Source organism: Canis lupus, chromosome 8, assembly GCF_011100685.1.
Source record: "Canis lupus familiaris isolate Mischka breed German Shepherd chromosome 8, alternate assembly UU_Cfam_GSD_1.0, whole genome shotgun sequence".
Classification (NCBI taxonomy): Eukaryota; Metazoa; Chordata; class Mammalia; order Carnivora; family Canidae; genus Canis; species Canis lupus.
This window is the reverse complement of record NC_049229.1, coordinates 61,223,183-61,251,016: the sequence shown is the minus strand read 5'-3', so window position 1 is coordinate 61,251,016 and position 27,834 is coordinate 61,223,183. Positions and strand designations below refer to the sequence as shown.

At 40.5% G+C, this 27,834-nt stretch overlaps 1 protein-coding gene and 1 long non-coding RNA gene across 8 annotated transcripts in view; one reads left to right on the top strand and one right to left on the bottom strand.

Moving 5' to 3' along the window:
• Positions 1-27,834, top strand: part of EFCAB11 (EF-hand calcium binding domain 11) — a 145,180-nt gene that overhangs the window by 100,892 nt on the left and 16,454 nt on the right. The window lies entirely within an intron of this gene.
• On the bottom strand, positions 71-27,609 carry LOC111097140. Of its 4 annotated transcripts, XR_005363684.1 has the most exons (5): positions 27,473-27,609; positions 25,940-26,088; positions 12,992-13,181; positions 3,284-3,342; positions 71-347 (listed from the first exon to the last, which is right to left on the bottom strand). It is a non-coding gene; the product is annotated as an uncharacterized LOC111097140 (long non-coding RNA). The 4 variants fall into 4 exon arrangements; XR_005363681.1 differs by lacking the exon at positions 71-347 and having other exon boundaries at positions 355-3,342; XR_005363682.1 differs by lacking the exon at positions 71-347 and having other exon boundaries at positions 355-3,342; positions 25,940-26,312; positions 27,473-27,603.

Below are 27,834 nucleotides of genomic sequence, written 5' to 3'. Positions count from 1 at the left end.
TAACTTTCAAATATGCAATATGGCATTATTAACTAGTCACCATGCTATGTATTACATCCCTGTGGTTTTTTATTTTTATTTTATATAAAATCTTCTACATATTACAGTCTCATTTGATATCCATTATTCTTCCATTATGACTTTGAGGATTTTAGAAGTCTTCTTCAGAGTGTTCTGCTCTGTTCTATTTTCTCAGACGTGAATTGTCTCATTCATTGGACTGTCTTTAATCATGCTGCACATGCTTGTATATTTTGTCATTTTCTTTTCTTTTCTGGAGAGCATAACTTCCCTGTGGATTTGCTTTACAAGGGTTCCTCTGAGGGATGGTTTTGAGATCCTTAGCTCTGAAACAAGTCATAAATTAAGCATGGCTTGGGAATCCCACTGCAGAGAAGTAACAATGTCTGAGCTCACGGGCAGTGTGGACTCAGACGTTAGTCAAGTATAGGCATCTTCATTTCTAGTCACAGGCAATTTGGAGGCCTTGACCCTAACTGCAATAATAGAACTAATCTCATCCCATCCTACCCCACCCTGATATCTGTGGTATTAGTCCCTTTCCCTTTGCAGATACAGAAACGTAAGACCCCCAGTTCTTTCTAGCACCTGCCCTCACCCCAATTTCACAATGGCCACAGAGTCTTCATCACTACTTATTACTGGGGGTCATTATCCTCTCCTATTTAGAGAGATGTACTTTTCTTGTTTTTGAAAATGCTTTTAATCAGCCAAGTCCCCAGCAAAAAATAGAATATCATTTAAATACTTAAATTCAAGAGATTTTAATGAAGAAACTATTTATGGAAGTAAGGACAGGAATAAAGAATCCAGCAAGGTCATTTAAGGTACCCAGAGACTAAGAACAGTGGTAGGCTGTCGCCACACTGAGTCCTAAAGAGGCAAAGGAAGAGATGTCTTTATCGGAGTGTAGGGACAGCTGGTGCTACCACTGAGGGGCCCCCTAGTAGAAGCTGAGTTTAGAGGGAAGTAGCTACCATTAGAAGGCAGGCCTGAAGTAGTGAGGGAGCAAAAAAGAAATATCCTATCCTCTCTCTTCCTACCCTCTTATCTCTTGCTAGTACCTTCTGCTGGCCAAACCCAGCTGAGAGGCAGCCAACCAGGGAGCCCAAGTAATGTGGTCCGGACGGGTACATAGCAAAGCAGAGAATGCAAATAGAAAATAGAACAGGCTTATGTGGTTTTAAAAAATATTTTATCTGTTACTTCTGTATGTGGCAGCAGACTGAAAATTTTCAGCAAGTGTTTACTGTGCCACGTTGACTCAGAAGTCTAAGAATTCCTACTTCAACCTCTTATCCAGCTGCCTCCTTCATTCAGTCACATCCCTGACGTTTGCACGCCTGGAGCAAGAGTACACATGGGATGCCACGTGCTCTGTGTGCATGTGTGTCTATGTACAGCCTATCTATCTACCTATCTACCTATCTATATACATATATATATACATATATATATATAATAAAGCAAGGTAAATATTAAATATATTTTCTCTTCCTACCTTGACAAATATACTTTAATAACAAGCTAGAAAGCAAAGGCTTGATTAGAAACCATCAGTTCCTTGGAGGCCCACATGGGACATCTATGGCAAGGGGGGCACTGGCCCCTGGTCTGCGGCTGTGCTCCCTGTGGTGAGGGGCTCACACACTTGCATGGACACCACCCCTCACTCTGAGCTTAATCCACATCTCCTACAAACAGCTACTCTTTGAGCAAGCCCTTAGGAAGTGGCCTGCACAGGCACTGAAAGTAGGCTTAGTGCTATTTGGGTAGGGAATCAACCCTAGGGTCCCAAGTACCTGGAATATCCTTTAAAAGGTGGAGTGTGTAGCTTGGGTGGACACATCCCCTTGGTCCTGCACACTCTTTGTTCTCTGGAGAAAGGTGCAGCCAGATGAGGGCCAGAGCAGAACCTTCCAGAATATGGGACCCAGGCAGATCCCCTCTGGCCCAGGTCTAGGGCTGGTCCCATCACTCTTGAACTTCTACTCAATTTCCTTACCCCTCTGGGTTTTTCTCAGATGGTGAGGCTCTTTTGAGGCTTCCTTGCTTCCCCTTCTAGTCTAGAACTGGGTCCATCACCCCCTAGGCAGTGCCCTCGACTTCCCAGCCTCTCGTTCTGTTACTCTTGCCCCAGGACCGCCTGACTCTTCACCTTCTGCCTTACACTGAGGTTCCCAAGCACCTGCAGTATGATCAGTGTAAACAGTCTAAATGTGTCCATCCTGGCTGGACCTCTGTGCCCCCATAGCCCTTCATTTTTCCAGACAGGTCTTTCCTGGTTCCCACAGGAGCATTTTTGAACCTCGGCTCCTTTATCAGGCTCCCGTCCAGCCGTTTCCCCTGTCACCGTCAGCAAACGGCCTTGCTCCTCATTTCTTAAGAAAAGTGAAGTCCTCAAAGCCACAGTGTCTTTCACTCCGTGCTCCCCTCTACAGTTTTACTGGCCACTGTTGATGGCCATGGGGATGAGGAGGATGGCGGTCTCACCACTCACCGCTGACCTGCCACCGTGACTCCTGCCTCCTGTCACAGTGGCCAAGGTGCTGTTCCCCCGCCCCATGGCCTCAGGCAGATCCCTTGGGATTCTCATCCTGTCTACTTCCTGGGGGCCTGAGCGCATCAGTTAGCCTCTGTGTCTGAAGCTCTGCATTTAAGCTGCACTCCCCACTCTGTGCTCACATCCAAATCCCTTCCAATCCGTGTGACCTCATTTCTGCCCCAGGAATTCTGCTGCATCCTCTCTGACCAGGTTCAACATGACCTCTTTGCTGCTAAAACCAGCAGGTGCTTTGGTTGTTCTTTGTAGCATTTGACACCAACAAGCCCACCTCCTACACGTGCTCTTTGCCCTTGACATCCGGGCTCTTCCTGCTTTCCTGGCCGACTTCCCCAGTCTCCTTCCCTAAAATGTTTTCTTCCTCAGAGTTCCACCCTCACCTGCTTTCTCTTCTTCATTCTACTCCCGGAGCCCGACCATGCACCAGGTGCTCCGTCAATATCAAATTATGTGTGCAAATCAAGCTGCTGGTTTCAAATTCAAGCAATATACTCAAAAGTCTTTAAAAGTTTAAGCAAGAAGTAGCAAACTTTTTGTCGTAGGGATACACATTTCCAATTATAAATGATGTATTACTTATTGCAACTGCAGTCCACTGAGGGGAAAAAACCATAATAGCTTATTTCAGAACTAATACGGCTATACGTTAGCAACAGAAATGATGTAGCTATCTTATTAGAAATACAACAAAGAGATTACTTAGCAGCTGTCTCCCCACACTGTCATTTCATTTTGCTCTGTGGTTCTTGGCAGAGAATCTAGAAAAGAAAAAAAAATAATTAAGCCACTCTGTGTTCTCTCAAACTAAATGATCTCTGCTGTTCTGAGAAACAAATCTTAAAAGGCAATGTGTATTCCGTGATTATTGGAAATGGAACATTTTCGGAGTTTTTTTTTTTTTTCCCTAGATATGCGGTTAAACATGATGGCCTCTTCCCTTCCAGGTCTTGTTGTAAAGTTTCTCTTAGCTTTATATTCCACACAGACAACTCAAGGGCCAAATGCCAGGCTGGGGGGCCATTGTTAGATCTTGAAACCCACTTTGAAAGAAAAGATTTCCACAGAGGTCTATTTAGGTCTGTCTTTTCATTGAGATAAAGAGATACCACATGTAGAACATTCATTTGTTTATTCATTCATTCAACAAATAATTATGTTAATAGCCACTTACCGTCATCTTAGAATGGATATTATTTAATGTGTGGAAAGCTACTTGGCAGAGAGATGCTGAGTTTATTTTTAAATTTATTTGGTCTTTACCTGCCAAGGCTTCTTTCCTCCACCTTCAGCCTGTTAGCAGGATCTATTACGCATAGTCACATGTGTCACATTGTTATGATTCCATCTGTCCCTGATGTAGTCGTCAGAACAACCACCTGAGTCGTGGTATCTTTGTGCCACTCTGTACTTAAGCAGGAGGAACAGCCTTATCAGCCCAGGAAAAGAAGGAATTGTCAAAATTAAACCAGAAGTCAGGACTCCATTGCCTGCTCATTAGCACAGTTCACACTTTTGCAGCCTAAGTATGAACTAAGAAAGAAATCTTGTGACCACTTTCATTTTTATGGGCATTTTTATGGCTAACGGGGAGATAGATGAAACATGCAGATTCCCTGGCGGAAGTTATTCAAGCCATTAATCTTCTGGCATTACCCACATGCCCAAGACAACACAAGGCAGAACTGAATTCAGTGCATAGCCCAGGGCAAGAACTCAAAGCATGTCAGTGTAGGAGTGTAAAAGTCACTGCCTACCGTGACACACATGTATGACTTGGGCTGCGTGTGAGGTCGTGGGGAGCAGTGGGGCTTGTGGCAAACTGGCGAGCTCCCAAGTTGCCTAAAGGTGCCCATGTTTAAAAAATTGAAAGACCCTGTGCTAGCCAAACAAACACGTGTCTAATGCCCCAGCTTGAGTTTTTTGGGTATTTTTTTTTAAGATTTTATCTATTTGACAGAGAGAGAAGCAGGGAGAGCAGCAGAGAGAGGAAGAAGCAGGCTCCCCACTGAGCAGGGAGCCCTATGTGGGGCCCTATCCCAGGACCCCGGGATCATGACCTGAGCCGAAGGCAGATGCTCAACCCACTGAGCCACCCGGGCACCCCCAGTTTGAGTTTTAAATCTCCATATCACACCTGTCCTCTGGCTCATTTCCTCTCTCCCCTTGCAGTTGTCTCGTCTCACTCTCCCTTTTTCCCAGTGCCCACCCCCCCGGATCTCCAACTGCTTGCTGCCTCTCAGACGGAAGCTGTAATCAAAACACTTCTACCTGTTTTAAGGAACAACTTGAACAAAATGTGCCTGTGGTTTGAGAGTGGTTGCTCATGTAGGAACCAAGCAGCATTTAAAACATTTTTTTAAATGTTTCAGTCTTTTTTGGTTTTTATATTACATATATGATACATGTTCTTTATTTAAATAATAATAAATTAAATAATGTAATCTTATTAAAATGCTGCTGTACCATTATGCAACTCACTTTTTCATATAATATAGATAGATTTTCATAATCATATAATTATATCACATTCTTTATATCACATTCTGCTCTTCCTTCAGCAGTTTATCAGTACACAGTAATTCACTTCACCGGTCCCTATTAGTGACATTTAAGTTACTTCTAGGTTTTCTGCTATTTTTCTGTCCTTATTCAGCTCTCTACATGCATATGTCATAGACTTCTCCATGGTCAGAACCTAACTCATCTTTTGCCCTGAAACTACTCTCTTAGACTTTTCCCATTTAAATGAGTGGTATCTCCATTCTTTGTGTTTCTTATGCCAAAAACCTCTGCATCACCTCAAGTTCCCTTATTTTTCTTCCATTCCATATCCATCATGTCAGCACCTCCACTGCCAAACCCTGTCAAAGCCACCACCACCAGCGCGGGCATCCCAGCCTGGCTCCATGCTTCTGCCTTTCCTCCACCCAGTCTGTGGGGGCAGATCCCCCCACAAGGGATCTTTTTTAAATGTGCCTCAGGTCAGGCCCCCCCTCTGCTCCCAACCCTCCAGTGACTTCTCATCCCACTTCAAAAAAGCCAGCGTCCTTTCAGTGGTGGAGAAGGCCTGAAATGATCTGCTCCCCCTCCCCCATGATCTCCATCCTCATCTGTAGCTCTCCTGTTGCCACATGCTGCTCCAGTCACACTTGCCTTCTCACATTTCCTCAGACACCCAGAAGCGCTCCTGTCTCAGGACCTTTGCACATGTTCTGCTTTCTGTCAACAGTGCTCTTATTTTAGATATGCACAAGGCTTACTTCCTAGCACTTTCAAGTCTTTGCTCAGCTGCCCCTTCTCAGTGAGGTCTTCACTGGCTGGGGTATTTATAAAGAACACACTTACCAGCCTTCTCTGTCCTTCTCAGTGGTACTTACCACCCTCTAATGTCCTTTACAATAAAGGTTATTTTGTTTATTTTTACCCTCCACCCTGGAAGTAATGCGGTGAAGGCAGGAAATTTGTTTGGTTCTCTTGCTGAGTTTTCAATGCCTGGAAGAGTGTCTGCCACAGAAGGCTCACAATAGCTACTTGTTGAACAGATGTTATGTGTGTCACTGGTAGACATCCACATTACTCACTTCTTTGCTCACATGTGGGGCATTATCTTCAAGGGAAATTATGAGAGCAGAATTTCTGAGTCTAAAGGGTGTGCATAGTGGCACCTGGGTGGCTCAGTTGGTTAAGCATCTTACTTGATTTTGGCTCAGGTCAGGTCATGATCTCAGGGTTGTGAGATGGAGCCCTAGCTCCACAATGAGCGGAGAGCCTGCTTAAGAGTCTTTCTCCCTCTGCCCCCTCACATCATGTACATGCACATGCTCTCTTACTCTCTCAAGGTGTGTGGGGGGGTGCACCCTGCCAAATTGCTTTACCACGAGGCTGTACTATTTGGTATATATGATTATTTTGGTATATATGATAGGTAAAAAAAAATGTTTATAATATATATTTAATTTAATATATAAAACATATCTTTTTACATTTAAATATAATTATATACATGTTTATTTATTTATTTAGAAGAGAGCATAACCTGGATGTGGGGTGAGGGTACAAGTGAAGGGGACCTTTTAATTTAGGGATTCTTCATCTGGCATCCATGAATGTGGACTTCAATGGATACTTAACTTTTTTTCAGAAAAGTTGGTAACAAAGCACATTTTAGCAGTATCTGTGACTTTGTCACCAACAGAAATCACAGCTATTTCTGCAACATAATGCAGATGTTGTGGCTACCTTGAATTTGTTCCTCCTCTTTACAGCTTAGCAGTTAGTGAATCCTCCCTTCCTTCCTCCAAAATCCTCCTTTCCTTTTCCCTGCCACTCATTGTTATGCCACCAGATCTTGGCATTTCATATGATAATAAAGAAGCACCTATAACATATTACTGCTAATTTGTTTTTTTTTTAATATTGTGATGTTTATTTCAGTGCAACTGGTTTAATTTTATGCATTTAAAATCAGCCTTTAAGTGCCACAAGGGTCCATGGTGCAAAAACACTTAGGAACTCTTTTTATCCCAGGTACCATGAATCATTTGGAAGGAGTTACTCATAGAGATAATCATAAGGTATTTTGTAAAATTAAAGTGCCACAAAATTTCAGTATTAGAATAACAAGTATGGCAATATTCATATCTGTGACATCTTACATTCATTCACCCAGTGCATATTTATTAAGTGCTTCTATATACAATGCACTTGGTAAAGGGTTCCAGGTACCCAAGGTGAAGATGCTTTAGCTTACTGTGGAACATTCAGAGTGGCTCTAATCCAAGGTTTTGCATTAGGGGTGCACATCAGAACTGTCTACCCAGAGCCTTTCCTTCCTTCACTTGTGCCCCTCCTCTGCTCACCTCTGCATGTTGGAGGGCTTAGGCCTTGCTTCTGACTTTCTTCACTATCCATGTTCTCTCCTTTAGGTGGTCTCATGCTAGATTGGAACATCTAAATGCTGGTGATTTCTAAAGTCAGACCTTCAGACTGGATCTCTACCTAAGTTCCAGATTCACTGATATTTACCATCCCCACTTGGGTGATGATTCCTAGCATCCCAAACTTAATGTATCCAAACATATTTCTCCCTATTTCAGCAAATGGCTTCACCATCCACCCGTTGACTCTAGCTTAAAATTGCCCCAAACTTTTTGGATTCTCCTCCCTTATCCTACATCTCTGATCAGATCTATCTTCCTCCCTCCCTCCCTCCCTCCCTCCCTCCCTCCCTCCCTCCCTCCCTCCCTCCCTTTCTTCCTTCCTTCTTTCCTTCCTTCCCTCTTTCTTTAAGATTTTATTTATTTATCCATGAGAGAGACACAGAGAGAGGCAGAAACATAGGCAGAGGGAGAAGCAAGCTCTCTGTGGGGACCGCAATGTGGGGACTCGATCCCAGGCCCCCAGATCATGACCTGAGCCGAAGGCAGATGCACAACCGCTGAGCCACCCAGGAGTCCCACTGATCAGGTATTTCATCAGCAAATACCATTGGTTCTCTGTCCACAATACCATAGCAGTGCTACTGAAAGTGTGGTCTGCAGGTTGGTGCCAGTCCATGAACTGTTACTGATCTGTGATAAGTTAGGTATAGAAATTGAGAATAAGCATTAGAAGCTTTTATAACAGCTTAAAGTTGCTGTGATGACTTGGTGAACTCATCTCACTGAACAGGGTAGAGACCACTTCAGTATTGGCAAGCTCAACTGGGGAGTCATAAAGTACAAGTTGTATAATAAATAATCACGTGCAGTAGGACCATATTGTAACATATTTTATTAAGTTTGTCAACTTGTAACCTAAAAGTGTATAAAAATCTGTGAAAAGGTAAGCATTTCTTTTTATAACATATTTACAAGTTTTGGTTTTTAATTGACAGTTTTCATTTATGTTTTAACATTGTTAAATAGGGGATAAAGTTTATATTAGTTATTTTTCACACTCAATTTATTGAAGCCCAAAACAAGCCCTACTGGAGGTTTTTTTTTTTTTTTTTAATTTATTTATTCATGATAGTCACACGGAGAGAGAGAGAGAGGCAGAGACACAGGCAGAGGGAGAAGCAGGCTCCAAGCACCGGGAGCCCGATGTGGGATTCGATCCCGAGTCTCCAGGATCACGCCCTGGGCCAAAGGCAGGCGCCAAACCGCTGCGCCACCCAGGGATCCCTGGAGGTTATTTTTGTTTTGTTTTTTGTTTTGAGAGGTTTTGGGGGAGTAAGAAAATACTTAGCTTTTTTGAACGTGGCAAGAGTATAAACCAAATGGTGAAAATGGAAGTGATTTTGAAGAAGCAAAGACCCAAGAGTTTGTATCAGTTTTCCTTGAAAGTAGGATCCCTCATATACAGAGTTCCGTTTATAGCTGTCATTGGTATTGACATCCTGAAAGCATAGTGTTTAATTATTTGTAGAAATGGACTGGCTATGAAGGAATGGAACCATCAAAACGTGTGGGTCGTTTATTTACAAAAATTAAATTCAAAACCACAAAATATTTTTGAAAGAAAGAGTCCTGGAGTAAAAAACTGATTAAAGCAGATGTTCAGTATTTCCCATATAAACATTAGGACTTTACATGCTTCTTAATAAGTAGTATTTCAGCTTGCCAAGCCTATCATCCACATACAGTTGCCAAGACACTGATGAAGATTGTATCAAAGGTATTTGTTTGGAAATGTTGGGTGACTCAACAACAAAGAAGGTAGCTCAATTACTACTTCCAGGGCCCCCATAGCCCTGCGTATTTAGGAACTGGCTAATACTATAGAAGGCTAACTCATAGAGCAATTAAAAGTAGCAACATATTTTTTCATTGCAGTGTGATAATCTCGTATTCCTGTTCATCATGGTGATAGGAAGATCTTTCTTTTTTTTTACTTTGTTGCTGATAAACATAACTAAGTCTGAACTAAATAATACTATGAAGGATTGATTACATTGTCAATCAATATGGTTTGGAGTTTACATTTTGTATGGGAGCACACATTCTGATGGAGTCGAATCAGAATTTACCCTGACTAAGGGGCTCACACTGGAATGTATATCAATGTGGTTTCTCTTGTGAGAAAGACCTGGGCTAGGAAGAATGGTAGAGCTAAACAATGGGCCTAGTGTCATACTAAAAATCATGAATTAGGTAAAAGCTGGTGTGTAAAGTTCTGGGTTATTCTCTTATGTTATATGGTAGTTTGGAAGCAGATCATAAACAGCTATTATGGCATGCTGAGGAATGATGATCATCGAGAGAACAAATGTTTGATAGCATTTGATCTACAGAACAACTCAACATTCCTGCAAAACCAGAAGACAGTTTGGTCCCGGCTTGTTGAAGATATGAATTGGACAAGCAGGGTTGCTAAAGCTCTTCAGTACTTTTAATGATCTCAGTACTTCCATGCAAAGAAGAAATGCAACATGTTTTTCAAGATAAGATCAAAGGGTAAAAACGAAAGTTAGAAGCTTGGAGGAACAGTTTCTACAGATTATTACGGCACATATTCCATAATTTAACAATTATCAATGATGTAGGCGATGATCTTGATATTGCACATCTGTGAAAAGCTATCACAAAACGCCTTAAAGTTTGATAAAGCATTTTGAATTTTATTTTCCATCAAAAGAGATCTAGGCCTAAAAAATTCATGGGTCCAGAATCCATTTCTTTCATCAAAAGATGATTTAAATTTAACTGTAACTTACAGGATACATTGCTGGAACTGACTTCTATTTAAGTATTTAAAGGACTTTGAAAACAGAGTAGCACTTTCTTCATTTTAGATAAAATTTAAAAGTGAATAAACTGAGTTTACTGAAATTGCTCTAAAATCTCTTATTCCATTCAGTGAGACAAGTTTCTCCTCCTCTTTCTGCTCCTCCTCCTCATTCCTTTTCCTCTTCCTCTTCTTCTTAATTATTATCAAAATAAAATATAGAAACAGTTTAAATATACATTATCCCCTACAAGTCTTGGCAATCTTAGATAAACTAGTAATCAAGAAGCAAGTCTATTTGCTACACTAAAACCTTTAAATATTTCCATACACTGTTCATTCATACTCTGCCTATAACCTTTTTTTAAAAATATTTTATTTATTTATTCATGAGAGACACACAGAGAGAGAGGCAGAGACACAAGCAGAGGGAGAAGCAGGCTCCATGTAGGGAGCCTGACGTGGGACTCGACCCCGGGTCTCCAGGATCAGGCCCTGGGTCAAAGGCAGGGGCTAAACTGCCGAGCTACCTGGGCTGCCCTGCCTATAACCATTTAATACGAGGATTCATTTTTCCCTCAAAATGAAAAAAAAAAAAAAGCTATACATGTAATAGCCTATGTATCAGTTGCCCATATGCATACTTCCAGCAAATAAGCAACATGTACAATTTTTGTACTTATTTCTTTTCCCCTATATTATGTTTACCCTGGTAGTATTTATTGCAATGTAATTTCCTGTTGGTTAAACTAATAACACAAAATTACAGCTTTTATCTTGTATGTCTTTTTTTAATTTTGTTTTTCTAGTAATTCATTTTTATTAATTTTTACAAAGTATCAGTTTGCAACAGACTGGAAAAATTTTAAAAGGGTCCTTCACCACAGAGAATTTAAGCAGCACTGCCTTATGGGACTGAATAGAAAATGAGAATTAATTCTCTTTGTAAGAATCACTTCTCTTACAAAGTCTCTCAGACTACCAGACATACTCTCAATGACTTTATTTTGAAAAGAAAATAGTAGTTGAGCCTGAAGCAGCCTCAGGCAGTGTGAAGTTCTGATGCTTGCAGGGGTCACCCGATGCAATTGGGAAATAGAGGAGGAAAGAAAATTAACACAAATCTAGTTTTTATGCCAGTGTTATAAATTCATAATTGCAAATATTGACTATCATAACAAGCCTTTAAAAATCATTGTTTTTCCATTTCTTTTTTTGTAATTTATTTAAATTCAATTGGTTAACATATAGTATATTATTAGTTTCAGAGGTAGGGTTCAGTTATTCATCAGTTGTATATGACACCCAGTGCTCCTCACATCACATGCCCTCCTTCATACCTGTTGCCCAGTGACCCCATCTTCCTACCCCCCTCCCCTCCACCAACTCTTAGCTTGTTTCCTAGAGTTAAGAGTCTTTTATGGTTTGCCTCCCTCTCTGATTTCATCTTATTTTTCCCTCCTTTCCCCTATGATCCTCTGTTTTGTTTCTCAAATTCCATATATGAGTGAAACCATATGATAATTGTCTTTATCTGATTGACATTTCACTTAGCATCATACCTTCTAGTTCCATCCTCGTCATTACAAATGATAAGATTTCATCCTTTTGTAATGGCTGAGTAATATTCCATTGTATATAAGTACTGCATCTTCTTTATCCATTCATTTGTTGATGGACATCTTAAAAATAATTTTACTTTTTTAAAATTTAAATTCAATTAGCTAACAGAATACATCACTAGTTTCAGATGTAGTTTTCAATAATTCATCAGCTGCATTGCAATATAGTAAGTGTTACATATTGGAGATCACAGATATACATCTCAGGTTATATATAAATATATTATTTAAAAAGCCCTAAAACACACTTTTTATAATGTGATGCAAATAGCTTAAAGTGGCTTTAAGTAAAAATGCATAGTGTCAGTACCAGGCATGGAATTACAAAGTCCTTTACCCCAGACAGCTTTAGCAGATGTGAAGGTGACAACGCATTCCCTGGGAGACAGAGTTCATATCTCAAAAGTGGCTCTGTGGATAATGGAAACGTTTCTGCGATGCACACATGAAGACTGAACAGAGTTTCATGAGCTATGATTGTGGAAAAAGCTCTGCACATTAGTTGGTAAGCTGTAGTCTCTCAGCCCCAAACCTGCCCTTCCATGCTCCGTGGGGTGAGGTGGGAACCAAGACCCTGGAAACCACCTTTCTCCATTAGCAGCTGTGTCTTGGCCCACTGGGCCTCCTGGGGCTGCAGAGAGTACCAGATGTCTGGAGAGGCAGCAGTGGCTCCTTCCTGTCTACTCTCTGTTCTGTGGGGGCCGCCCAAGCAACCACTCTTGACTCAGGACCTGCAGGTGGTTCTGCATCCCACCAGTGCCACCCTGCAGCCTTCTAGGGCCATCCCTTCTGTCTGTTTCTTCAGCCCTGACGATGGTGGAGGCTTCATGGACTCATAGTTACTACTATATTTTTACATTTTTTTTAACCGCATTGTTTCTGTTTTGCCTTTTTAGCCCTCCAATACCTGTGTAACCTATTTCTTTTATTAAATTCTCTCTTTTAAAATAACTGCTATGTTTCTGATCTTCTGACTGGATCCTGGCTGATCCCGACTTGGTACCAGGAGTGGGCCCGGGTGGTCTGGGGATGGTATGCTTGCATCTTTGGCCCTGAAACCCTGAGCTGAGGGACTTACCAGCACAAAGTGGAATGTGAGTAATCTGGTCAGGTGGTGGCATCAGGATTCATCATCCCCTCTGTTGAGATGGATGGTGACCTAGTGCCTTCTGAAGCAAGTGACTTGAGGCCACTGCACCCACCGTTGTAGTAGTAATGATGCCAAGAGTACAGAATGGCATGGCTCCCTCTGCCTGCACGCTGTATTCCTAGAAAAAATGACAAACTTGAGTCTTTAAATCTCCAGCTTGGGGCATAAATGGCAAACCTCAAAGGACTCTACTTGTCTCCACTGCCACCTCCCTGTGTGAGCCACCTGCTTCCTCCCCTGAGGTTTGCAGCAGCTCCCCCTTCAGTCCTCCATTCGGGGAATCAATCTTTATAGTGACCAAAGTACCTCAAAACCAGCTCCTCTGCTTAAAACCCCCATGACATCCTATTTTGCATCTAAAATAAAATCCAACTTCTTCAACCTCATCTCAAACTGCTTTTTCCCTCAGGATATTCTAGTCTTTCTAGCTCTTTCTGACCCCAGAGCTCCCATATTTAGGTACTTCCCTCTTGTTGGGATTCACTTTCCCTGGCTTTCTGCGCATGTCACTGCTTCTCCTCATGCATGTCTCAGGTTCCCTAATTTCCCAAGCTTCCCCGTATGGAGCAAACCTCCTACCCTCTCCCCTAGTGAGTGTGTCTTCATGGAGTCATTTCTTTCATAGCACCCACCACAGCCTCTACGCATCTCTTGTATGTATTTTGTGTGACCCACCAGACTGCATTCTAGGCAGAGACTTCTCTGGCCTGTTGGCTAGTGTATTATTAGGTCCTTGCTCCAATATCTATCACATAAGAGATGATCAATAAATACTCGTTGACTGAATGATCCTGGGAAATCATTTTCCATCAATTAATTTAAAATTTTAGTTCTGGAGCATTTCAATCATGCAGACAATACCCAGGTACCTGCCAACCAAATTTAACAGATTTTGACATTTGGCCATATTTACTTTGGATTGCACTTCTTTCTTTTTTTTCAAAAACCATTAAATGTAAATTAAACTTGTCCATTTTATCTGCATTCAAAATTATTAGCACAAGCTATACATGATGGTCTCATAATATCTTTTATAAAAAGACTGTTTATTTGGGAGAGCAAGAGAGAATGTGAGTGGACAGTTGGGGCAAAGGGAAAAGGAACAGCAGGGAGCCCAACATGGAGCTCCACCCCAGGACCCTGAGATCATGACCTGAGCCCAAGGCAGATGCTTAACCGACTGAGCCTCCCAGGTGCCCCTCATAATATCTTTGATGATTATAGGATCTGCCCACTGTCAGCCCTAATAGAGGTAACTTGTAGAGTTGTTTTTTGTTTGTTTGTTTTTGTTTTTTTCTCCTTCTGAACAGTCTAGCTAGATAGAGGTTGGGACACCTGGGTGGCCCAGTGGTTGAGCATCTGCCTTTGGCTCAGGGCATGATCCCAGGGTCCTGGGATTGAGTCCCACATTGGGCTGCTTCTCCCTCTGCCTGTGTCTCTGCCTCTCTCTGTGTCTCTCATGAATAAATAAAATCTTTTTTAAAAATCTAGCTAGAGGTTTAGCAATTTTATTACTCTTTTTAAAAACCTTCTCTGGTTTCATTCATTTTCTGTATTATTTTTCCACTTTGTAGGTCATTGATTTTTGCTTTTCTTTTTATTTATCTTCATTTACTTCTACTTATTTCCTTCTACTTATTTTGGTTTACTTGCTCTTTTTATAGCTTCTTAAGATAGATATTTCAATCATTGATTTTAGTTTTCTGATGTAAGATTTAAAACCTTGTATTTCTATTTAAGCACTGCGTTACCTGCGTGCCACAAATTTTTTGTTTTCATTATCATTCAGTTCAGAACAGTTTCTAATTCTCCTTCTGTTTTCTTCTTTGACCCACAGGTTATTTAGAAGTGTGTTGTTTGATATCTGAATATTTAGAGATTTTCCAGACTTTTTTTGTTACTGATTTTTAATTTAATGCTGTTGTTTAATATCAAACCTTTTAAATTTATTGTAACTTTCTTTTTCATGTCTCAACATCTGTTTTGGTGAATGATCCATGAGCATTGGAATGGAGTGAAAATCTCTTAGATATTTAGACTGGGGCTCTTTAGATGTCAGGTCAAGTTGGTTCATGGTGTTATTTAGTCTTACTATTATTACCAGTTTTCTGTCTCTCTGTTCTATACTGAGAAAGGGTATTAAAATAATCAGCTCTAATAATAGATTTGTTTATTCCTCCTTTTAGTTCTCTCAGTTTTTGCTTTATGTATTTTGTAAGCTCTTATTAGGTACATACACCTTTAGGATTGTTATATCATCTTGTTTAATTGATTGGCCTTCTTATCATTATGAAATATCTCTTTACCTTGGGCATATTCCTTGTTCTGAAGTGATATTGATATACTCACTCCTTTTTTGTTATGATTAGTTTTTAAATATTTTACTGTTAATTAGTTTATGTCTTTCGAAGTGCATTTCCCAAGGATAGAATAAGGGTGAGTCTGCTTTTGTATTCATCCTGGCAATCTCTGCTTTTTAATTAGAATGTTTACAGTATTTATATTTAATGTAATTATCCATATGTTTAGATTTAAGCCTACCATATTCATATTTGTTTTCTGTTTCTTCTACCTGTCCTGAGTTTTCTTTTCCCTCCTTTATCTTTATTTCCAGTCTCCTTTCTTTTTATATGTAGATCCAATTTTCCATTTTGTATTATTTTTCATAAACCTAAAGAGCTTCCGTAAAATTTCTAGTAGTTCATGTCTACTGGTGACAAATTTTTTCAGCTTCTGTTTGAAATTTTTAAAATTGTACTTTCATTTCTGAAGATTATTTTCTTTCAGTATTTTAAAGTTGTCATCCTAACTGGTTTCTATTGTTTCTGATGAAAAGTCAGTGGTAATTTGTATATATATATTTTTCTCTGAACATATGTGTCTTTTTCTCTGCTCTTAAGATTTTGTTGTGTTTGTTTTAAACATTTTGATTATGGTATTCCTTTTATAGTATTCTTTATTTATCCTGCTTAGGGTTTGTTTAGCTTCTTGGATCTGTGGGATTTTAGTTTTCATCAAACTTCAACAAATTTGGCCATCATCCTTTAAAAAAATTTTTTTTAATCTCGTATTTTGTGATACTCCAATTACACAGGTCCACTCAATATTGCCCCACAAGCCACTGATGTCCTTTCCATTTCTCTTTCAGCCTTTTTTTCTAGACTCAATTTGGAAAGTTTCTATTTGTATTTTTTTAAGATTGCAAAAGTTTTCTTTTGGAAGATCTAATATGATCGCTCCCATTTCATGAATCATTTACTTCAGATATTACACTTTTCATCTCCAGTAGTTCCATTTGGACATTTTTGTATCTTCCATTTTTCTTTTCATTATGGTCATGTTTAAAAAAAAAAAAAAAAAAAAGTCGTAGGAACGCCTGGTGGCTCAGCAGTTGAGCATCTGCCTTTGGCTCTGGGTGTGATCCCCAGTCTGGGGATCGGTTCCTGCATCAGGCTCCCTGCAGGGATGCCTCTCCTTATGTCTCTGCCTCTCTCTGTGTGTGTCTCATGAATAAATAAAATCTTAAAAAAAATAAGAATTTACAAATTTTTAAAAAATCATGAAGCAGACTTATAATTAAAAGGTTGTGTCTATTGATTCTATGGTCTTTGTTGTTTCTGGTTCTGTGTCTATTGACTGACTTTTCTTCTGCTTGTGGGTCACATTTTCCTGTTTCTTAGCATGTTATAGTGTTGTTTTGATTTGATTCTAGCATTACTTTATTAGTTTTCTATTACTGTGTGGCAACTTACCACAAACTTAAACAGCTTTAAAAAGTGCCTATTCTTATCTCACAGTTCCATAGGTTTTAAGTCTCTTGTACTCCATTGGGTTCTCTGTGTAGGGTCTCAGAAGGACAAAATCAAGGTGTTGGCTGGGCTGGGTTCTTACCTGGAAGTTCATGGGAAAAATATGCTTCCAAGATCATTCCGGTTGTTGGCAGAATCTACTTCCTTGTTGCTATAGGATGGAGGTCCTCAGTTTCTTGCTGCTGGCAGTCAGGGCCTACTCTCTGCTCCTAGAGGACACCTTCAATCCTTTTCATGTGATCCTCTCCACCTTCCAACCAGCAGTGATGTGTTAGATCCTTTTTGTGCTTTAAGTCTCTCTGACCTCTTCTTCTCTTTCCACCTGGAGAAGGTTCTTTGCTTCTAAGGGCTCACATGATTAGATTAAGTCAAGCTGGATTATCTCATCTCGATAATATAACAATCACAAGAGTGGTATCATATCCCATTGCCTCACATCCATAGGTTCTGAGGACTTAAGGAATATGGAATCTTGGGGTGCCATTCCTAGAAATTCTATCTACCACAGTATGAATGTAATGATGTTAAGAGTCAAGATTTTGATGTCTTCTTTTAAAAAGTATTGAGATTTCCTGCAGTTTTAAATTTACTTGCAAATCAGCTTGATTTTCAAGGCCTCTTTATAAGCTTTGTTACTAACTTAGCCCTGATCTTGAGGTATATGGCCTTTCTGGTGTCTGCTCAATTATCAAGGTGTCCAGTGAGATCTCTCCACTCTCACTAGTGGGAACCTCAACATGTACAAGCCCTGTATGAGGTCTGGAGGTGGCTCAGCTGTCTCATCCCTGCAAATTCCTTTCCCAAGCCATTAGCTTCTCACCCTCTTCATGTCCACAGGATATCCAGCTAGACATGGGAAACCCATGCAAATTTCCAGAGCTCTTTGTCTGCATAGGTCCTTCCCCACAGTACTCTACCCCACAAATGTCAGACCTTTGGTCACCCCCAACCAGTGGTACACCAAAGGTGGATTGGAGGGAGCAATTCAGCCTAGGTGCTGGAAATTTGAAGGAATGCTATCTGAGATAATTTTAAAACAATTATAAAAATGACTAAAAGTCTGTCTTTTAATTATCACCATGTCTCTGCAATTCTGATTAATCAATGATAAAATACTCTTGAGGTAGGGGTTGGGGGTGGGAGGTAGGACCTTTGTTGGCTTATGTTCTCAACTACTGCTGAGGTTTCTTTGAGTTTTAAAGATACATATATAAAGTTCAAATTGCACATTGTTATTTCTTCACTCTATTAAACAGCTACATGTGTTCATTTTGAAAGTGGCACAGTTCAGAATCATTTGAACTGGCTTCAACTATAGTTTGTGTTTCCATCACCCTGTGGTACAAGAAACTGCCATGTTTAAAAATGGATTTGGTGTACACAATGATAGCACATGGCTATAAAGATAAAGAAACAATTTGAGTTATTTAAATCTGTCATTTTATGTAGCCACTTAAGAGTTGAAGTTTGTGTATAAAATGTGAAATAGTGAAACAGTGGGAAATGTGAGGCATCACATTTGTGTTTGTTAAGCATAAATTTTAGTTTATACCTGAACTATTTTACTAAATATGAATAATATTTTATAAAGTGGTATTTATTCTTTTTTTTTGCATTGTTAACTGTTTTAAAACAAGAGAATAAATCAAGAAAATAATTATTACTGATTATTACATGACTATTGCTGGAAGTAATATTGTTATATAGAGGAAGGAGTGTCAAGAAGTGATATGCTCCTCATCCCAGCTGAGCTAGACCACCATCCCCTGCTTGAATTTCCCTTCCCTGCACCTCAGTCCAGGTAGTACCTCTAGACAGAAAGCCAGAGTAGCCCTGGGGTGCTCTTCACTTGTTCCTCCTCTCAGAGATCTTAGGTCTCATAGGTCATCTCTGAAAGCCATTTATTTTTTTAATATTTTATTTATTTGAGAGACAGAGTACACAAGCTTGAGGGAGGGGCAGAAGGAGAAGCAGATTCCCCACTGAGCAGGGAGCCCAATGAGGGATTGATCCCAGGACCCTGAGATTGTGACGCTTACCTGACTGAGCCTCCCAGGCACCCATGCCATTAAAAAACTTTTTTTTTTCATCATTTATGGTAGAAGGGCTAGTCTGGTACCCTCCAGGTTGGATTTAATTATTTGGTTATATTCCTGTTCCCTGGGTTAGCCTATGAGTTCCATAAGTGTGAGAGCCATCTGGTATTAGAGTTCTCCAGAAAAACAGACACAACAGGGTATGTACACATAGGGGGAGAGAGATTTATTTTAAGAACTAGCTCACACAATGATGCGGCTGGCAAGTACAAAGTCCATAGAATAGGCTGCAGGTTGGAGACTCAGCCAAGTTTTCTCTATGTGCAGAAGAAGCAGAACTGATTCTTCTCCAGGAAAACTTCACTCTTTGCTCTCAAGTAAGGCCTTTAACTGATTGGATGAGGCCGCTCTGCATTATGGAGGGCAATCTGCCTTACTCAGTCTCCTGATTTAAGGATTAATCACATCTACAAATTTTCTCCTCAGCAACATCTAGACTAGTGTTGGACCAAACAACAGGGCATCATAGCTTAGCCTAGTAGACACATAAAATAGAACATCACACAAATGTTATTTATGTTTACACCTTCAGGACCTAGGGCGGTGCATAGGAATTAAAACCCAACAAACAAGAAGTTGTGGCTGGGAACAAGGAAATAACACTGGAAATAAGGCTGGAAATAAAGGTTGCAGTGGCTTTGACAGACTTACGTGAGGAAGTTAACTGTATTATGTGGGCAGAGTGGGAGTCTTCTCACAGCTTTTCTGAGGAAAATACATGATGTCATCTGTCTTGATGACCACGTGAAGAGCGAGATTGAGTGTGCAGAATCATTATGGTAGCTAGAGGGGAAATGGCAAGGAGCCAAATAATGCAGTGTCCTGGGGATGGAAAGATCAGCATGGCAGTAGTGGCACCAGTGGGAACGAGCAGAGAGCCCGTGGAGGGAGTGTAAAGAGAAAGCAAAGAGGCACAAAAATAGTATCTTGTTGGAGAATTCTGCATTTACACCTCCTTTCTTTGTCTCCTTAGTGCCAGGACTTTCCAAATGCGTTGGAGAAAGCTTTAGAAAGATGTTGATAAGACCCTAAAAAATAAGCCAACGTGAAATTTATCGCAACAACTCCACATTTATACCTATAATCCCTTACTTTAAACTGTTAAGGTTTCTCTGTGACCTATTCCAGTCTTTGGCCACATGTAATCATTGAATTTTGTGTAGTTATAATAATACTGTGTATATCATTTCATGTTCTCTCCTGAGGAAGTTTATATCCACATGACCTTCACATATATTATGTTTAACAACAGAAAAGCTTCGTGGTAAATTGATGAGACATAATTTACTGAGCTCCACTCCTTTTGGTAGACATAGGGATTTCCTACTGGGTTTTTGCCATTATAAAAGATGCTGATATAAATGGTTTTCTACCTCAAGTACTTTCAACATCTTTATTGCAATAGAATTGACATGCAATAAACTATACATAAAGTGTGTAGTTTAATAATTTTTGACACGTGTGCATAATAAAATATCACTACAGTCAAGATAATGAAGATGTCCATCACTGCCAAAAGTTTCCTTGAATCCCTTTGCAATTATTCCCATCTTCCTGCTCCTTCCCACCTCCCTGCTCCCCCTTCACAGGAAACCACCAAACTACTTTCATCCATGCAAATTAGTTCCCATTTTCTAGAATATTGTATAAATGGAACCACACAATATGTACTCTACTTTCATCTAGCTTCTTTGGCCCAGTATAATGATAGGAGATTTATCCATGTTACAGTGTGTATCTGTGGTCCATTCCCTTTTAGTTACTGAGTAGTATTCCACTATGTCAATACACCACAGGTTATTTAGCCATAAATAATGGACATTTGGATTATTTTGGTTTTTGACTGTTGCAAACAAGGCTCCTATGAACATCCAGGTACATGTTTTTGGGTAGGAGCTTTCTTTTCTCTTGGGTAAATACCTAGGAATACAATGGCTGGATTATATGGTAGGTGTATACTGAACTTTTAAAAATCAAAGTAGGGTTAACATACAGCGTTATATTAGTTTCAGGCATACAACATAATGATTCAACAATTCCATACATTCCTCAGTACAATAAATGTAGCCACCATCTATCACCAAATAACATTGTTAAAATCTTATGGACTATATTCCCTATGCTGTACTTTTCATTTCCATAACTTATTTATTTTAGAACTGGATGTTTGTACCTTGTAATCCCCTTTATCTATTTCACCCATCCCCCCACTCACTTCCCCTATGGCAACCACCAGTTTGTTCTCTGCATTTGAGAGTCTACTCGTTTGTCTCCTTTTTTCTTTGTTTTGTTTCTTAAATTCCACATATGAGTGAAATCATATGGTATTTATCTTTCTTTGATTGACTTATTTCACTTAGCATAATACTCTCTAGCTCCAACCATGTTGTCACAAATGGCAAGATCTCATTATGGTGGAGTAATATTCCAGTGTGTGTGTGTGTATGTGTGTGTGTGCGTGTGTGTATGTACACATATACATACTGTATCTTCTTTATCCATTCATCTCTTGATGGACAATTGGGCTGTTCCATATCTTGGCTATTGATAGAGGTGTACATATCTTTTTAAGTTAGTGTTTTCATTTTCTTTGGGTAAATATCCAGAAGTGGAATTACTGGGGTCATATGGTATTTCTATTCTTAACATTCTTTTTAAAGAGATGACTTTTGTTTTATTTTTTTTTAAGATTTTATTTATTTATTTATGAGAGATACAGAGAGAGATACACAAGCAGAGGGAGAAGCAGGCTCCATGCTGACATGGAGCCTGACATGGGACTTGATCCTGGGTCTCCAGGATCACACCCTGGGCTGAAGGCGACACTAAACTGCTGAGCCACCCGGGCTGCCCTATTCTTAACATTCTGAGGAAACTCCGTACTGTTTGGTTGCACCAATTTTCATTCCCACCAACAATGCATGAGGGTGGTTTTTTTTTCTCCACAACTTCATAAACACTTGTTATTTCTTGTTTCTTATTTGAGCCATTCTGACAGGTGTGAGATGATACCTCATTGTGATTTTGTTTTGTGTTTTTCTGATCAGTGATGCTGAGTGTCTTTTCACATGTCCGTTGGCCATCTGTATGTCTTTGTTGGCAAAATGTCTATTCAGGTCCTCTGCCCATTTTTTCAATTGTATTATTTGTCTTTTGGGTGTTGAGTTATATAAGTTCTTCATGTATTTTGGATATTAACCTCTTATAGGATAGATCATTAGCAAATATTTTTTTTCCAGTTCAGTAGGTTGCCTTTTCATTTGTTGATGGCTTCCTTCACTGTGCAAAAGCTTTTTATTTTGGTGTAATCCCACTAGTTTATTTTTGCTTTTGTTTTGAGAAGACATATCTAGAAAAATATTTCTACAGCTGATGTCAAAGAAATTATTGCCTGTTTCATCTAGGAGTTTTATGGTTTCAGGTTTCACCTTCAGGTCTTTAATCCATTTGTATGTTTTTGAGAAACTGCCAAACTTTTCCAAAGTTTTTAATTTCCACCAGCAGTAAATGAGACTTCCAGTTGCTCTACATCTTCATCCACAAATGATCTTTGCAAATTTAGCTGTTTTTGTAGGTTTGCAGTGTTTTATCTTCTTGTGGTTTCCAATCATATTTTCCTAATGACTAATGATTTTGAAAATTTTTTCATGTGCTTGTTTTCCATCCATATATCTTCTTTAGCGAAGTGTCTTTTCAAGTCATTTGCCCATTTATTATTGTGTTGTTTGCTTTCTTGTTACTGCATTTTGAGAATTCTTTATGTATTACTTCATCAGGTACATGCTTTGCCAAGATTTCTTCTAGTCTCTGGCTTGTCTTTTCACTCTCTTAACAATATCTTTTGAAAAGCAGAAGTTTTTAAAGTGTACTTTCTTTGGACACATTTTCAGAAATAGGATTAAAGGGTCAAAGAGTATCATCTTTTGTGTGTGCATGGTTCTAGTTACCTCTTGTTGGACTGCCTTTGGAGTTTGAAACACTGTCCTTAGGTAATAGTAATATGTTCCCTGGGGGCTTGCCAACTCTGGACTTTATCACTTGTCTTTGTGTTTGCTATTTTGGTGAGTGTAAAGTGTTACATTACAGTTTTATTTCATTCCACTCATATGACAAGTTGAACAATTACTTAAATTTGGTATATATAAATTTTTTATTCTTTGATACTTTTATCATTGGAAATTTTGACTCATTCTTATAGATTTGAGACAGCTTTTTTATATAATTTAGAAGTAAAAATTTATATACAATATTTATCACAAAATATTTTTGTATCAATATTTACCTTTTATCTTAGTTTTATCCTCCACCCTGACCACCACCTTTTTGTAATTTCTCTTGTTTTTTTTGTTTTTTTTTGTTTGTTTGTTTTTTAAGTAGTAAATCTAAGTAGCCACTTGGGGGTAAATATATTATTCTGTTTTCTTCTAAATTTGGGAAGTTGTATTTTAAATTTTTCTTCACTATAATTTTATTATGGTTTTATAATTCTATTTGGTGTAAAGTAAGGGTCTAAGTCTCTATTTCTTAATATTATTAAAGAATAATCTGAGCAGCTCTCCTTTCTACTGCACTCAAATTGTCCTATATTAAATTCTCATATAACTTATGTCCTATTTTGAAATTCTGTGCTTGGTTCCCTCAATTTCTAAAGTCAGCAATGTACTTTTAATGTGGGTTGCTTTATGACACAATCTGATATTTCCTATGGCAAGCAAAACTAATCTCTGATAGGATTTTAATATTTTTGGGGATCCCTGGGTGGCTCAGCAGTTTAGTGCCTGCCTTTGGCCCAGGGCGTGATCCTGGAGTCCTGGGATCGAGTCCCACGTTGGGCTCCTGGCATGGAGCCTGCTTCTCCCTCCTCCTGTGTCTTTGCCTCTCTCTCTATCATAAATAAATAAATAAATCTTTAAAAAATATATTTTTATTTTTTCTTCTATAATATATTTATATTGAACTGATATATCCCACCTTAGGTTAGTTACCAAGTAAGTTCTCAATAAATGTGTGTTAGGTACGGATAGGTTTTGTCCTTGGTATAAGGGAAATGGGTTTTTTTTTTTTTTAAGGTTTATTTATTTATTTGAGAGAGAGTGTGTGGACTCATACGAGCAGGGGAAGTGGCAGAGGGAGAGGAGAGGGAGAAAGAATCCTCAAACAGACTCCCCACTGAATGTGGAGCCCAATGTGGGTCTGGATCCCAGCACCCTGAGATCATGACCTCAGCTGCAATCCAGAGCTGGCCAGCTTAACCGACTGAGCTGTCCAGGTGCCACAGGAAATAGATTTTTGAAACAAAAATTTAATAGCTGTTATTGCTAAAAAGGAATGCTACTGTTATTTTGGAGAATAAGTTTTATATGATATTTTTGAATTATTTTGTTTCTAAAATTCCTAGTAGATTTCTTTCAGTTTCCTGGGTTTTTATAATCATAACTTTAGCAATTAGTGATGTTCCTTTCTTTTTTATATTTTTTTTAGAGGTGGGGAGGGTCAGAGGGAAAGGGAGAGAATCCCAAGCAGGCTCCAGGTGCAGTGTGGAGCCTGACGTGGGGCTTGATGCCAAGACCCAGAGATCATGACCTGAGCGGAAATCAAGTCAGATGCTTAATCCACTGAGCCACCTAGGCACCCCAGTGATATTCCTTTCTAATTTTTCTTACTGTTCTTCCTGCCTTATCAGCATGACAAGACCCTCTAGTAGTTTATTAAACAACTTGTCTGAGAAAGAGTATCTTTGTTTTTGACTTTGCTTTTAGGAAACCTGTCACTAATACCTGTTTCCCCATTAAGAACAATATTGGCTTTTTATTTTAAAGTCTTTGCTTTGCTTAGTTTCGGAAATTAAAAGTCTGAAACATACATTATATTTTATAAAATCCCCTTTTAAGCCTTCTAATATACAAATACAGTTGACTCCATAACAACATAGGGCCTCGGGGCACCAACTCCCTTGGAGCTGAAAATCTGGGTATAACTTTTGACTCCCTAAAACTTAACCACAATAGCATACTGTCGACCAGAAGCCTTAACCCCTAACATAAACAGATGATTAACACATAATTTGTATATGTATTATATACTGTATCCTTAGAATAAAGTAAGCTAGAGAAAAGAAAATATCATTAAGAAAATCAGAAGGAAGAAAAAATACATTTACAGTACTGTATCTCTGTTTATTGAAGAAAATCTGCATAGAGTCTCCAGGCCAGGCTGGGCCAGGGGCAGCAACAGCAGTGGGCCTGGCCTAGGGGGATGGCAATGTTCTGCAGCTTGGTGACCTTGACTCAGCAGAGGCAACAGTACAACTGCCTCATCTGCCTGGAGGTTGTGCCACCGGCTTGTGGCCATCAGCAGCTGTGTCCACACTTGAGTGCCCAGCCTCCAGGAGGCGCTTGGGCAGAGGGGCCCCTCCAGGGAGGTACGTGGGGGCCCAAGGTGCTCAGCCACCCAAGCACAACTGGGAAGGCCAGCATGTGGAGGATCCCAGGGGTGGGGACACCTGGGGCCTGGGGCTCCCTGCACAGCACTGTGCCCGCTCTCTGGGACCTTTTGATTCAGCCCAGCTTCCTGCCAGCCCTGAGTGCTGGATCCAACCACCCTGTGGGCACATGGGGCAACCTACAACCCTGCTCAGTCGTGGGGCCCCCAGTGGGCTGCTGATGGCCTCCATGGGCCCCCCTGTCCCCAGATACTCAGAGGGCAGCAAAGGAGAACTCTGTACCAATCACCTTCAGTTGGGTTCTGTGGGCAATCATAAATATATGTCTTGTGGCTTTTGCTGTCAACCCTACAACAACAACCAAAAAACAACAAAAACACTGCATATAAATAGGTCCCCGTAGTTCAAACCCATGTTGTTTCAAGGATCAGCTGTAATTATGAATGCCAGCAAAATATGCTAGGGGTGAATTAACTATATTATAAAAAGAACACATTTCTTTTTGCTTCACAAATTTTTCATCACTTACTCCTTTTGCAGAGACTTGAGCACTCATTTGTCTTGTTGTAAAGGCTCCTGTAGACTTCATGTTCTCCCCTTGTCTCAGCAGTGTCTCCAATCTGGTCATTCCATTTTCCTCTTGATTCTCATTGATTTTAGTTTTTTCAGGTAGGTGCTCTATCAAATGAGTCAAAATTCCACAATCTTCAGGATATCCCTAGGGGTATTCACTCTCCTCTAATAGTTTCTTTCCTCACTGTTGCTCAAAACTCAAGTTTACAGCTATCCATGTCATATTAATTAAAAAGGATTTCATAATGAAATTTCTCTAATTTTGATACCCATGCTTCTACTAAACTCAAGTTTTGCTGAGGGCTCTTTTCTTAAGCACAGCCCAGCATCTGTGGGAGAAAAATATAATTAAGAACTTTAATGGGAAATTTTCAAATGTACGTTTACTGCCTAATTTTTAAGCACTAATATTTTGAAGCATTTTTCTGTACTCTCCCCCACGCCCCCCCCCCCCCAATTATTGGAATGATCTCTGTGCTGTTCCACAGAGATCTGGGGAGCACACTGGCTGGGAGGTCGTGATCGGGGCATTTCGGATCCCTCGTTCTGCGTGGCTGTGAAAGGCTCTGGACTGACCGCACAGCACAGTGATCCTGCTCCGAGAATTCATCCCATTTCCCCACGTAAACCTAGAACCAGTTGGAAAGGAGCAGCCCTGAGGCCTTTCTTGTTCCTAGTGCTACGCGCAGTGTGTACAGAGCTTTGAGCTGGTGGTGGTATTCTACAACTTGGCTTCTTCTTTCAATGTAAAGTAGGACCTATATGGATTTTTGACAAAGGTCCTCATGATCTCCGAAAGCCCAGAATTCTTATGAGCTGGGTGTGGAACCGAGCTGTCCATCAAGAGACCTGGTTTACTATCCTGGTTTTGATGCCAGTTGGATACGTAACTTTCGGTTAAGTTGTTTTATGCTTCTGAGCCTTCATCTTCTCCTTTGTAAAATGGGGAAAAAAAAAAAAAAAAAAAAAAAAAACCAAGTAGGTTGGGTGATTTCTAAAGTCCATTAACGGGGAAGAAATGGCCACACTGCTCAGGCAGAGGGTGGGACTTTGGTGGCAGGCTAGAGCGGCCTTTCTTCCCCGCTGTGGAGGCGCGAGGCTGCAGCAGGGGGCGCGGGGGTCGGGGTGGGGGTCGGGGTGGGGGTCGGGGTGGGGGGGGGGGGCGCAGGCAAGCTCCCGCCTCTGGGCGCTCGCGCAGGCCCAAGCCCGAAGTTGAGCGGTTTTGCCCCCGTGGGCTGAGTCTAACTACGAAGAGGGTTTTGTTTTGCCTTCTCTCCCCCGTGGGAGCTGTGTTCAGTGAAACTTCCATACGTGGATATACTTGTCATTAGAGAGTGTCAAGTGAGCCGCAGAGCCCGACCATGCAGTCACCGGGAGGCCGCGGGCCGGGAACGAGCCGAGCCGCCTTCCCGCCGCCCTCCAGCTCGCTGCTCCCTCCAAAAGCGCCGCCCGCCGCGTCTTTCCTCTCATTCCTTTCTTATAAACTCACATTCCGCAAAGCCCTCGAAGTGCTAAATGTTTTTCCTTTGTTGGCCATCCGGCTCCAGATGATTTCATCCAACGTGAACGGCCCCTTAGCTCTTCACTGCCTGCAACGGGGCGCCGGCGGGCGCGGGCAGGGGCAGGTGCGCGTGCGCACGGCGGTGTGCGCATGCGCGGAGGTGCGGGGGGGGGGGGGGGGCGCGGGGGGGCGCGGGGGCGGGGCTCGGCCCCGAAGGTGACAACCGCGACTTACACACTAGTTGAAAAACACCCGCCACGTTCCTGCCGAATGGGAGACAACCGTCGTTAGTATTTTGGCATTATTTCCTGTTCCTCTCTGGGGTTTTGTTGTTCAGATAAGTAAGTTGT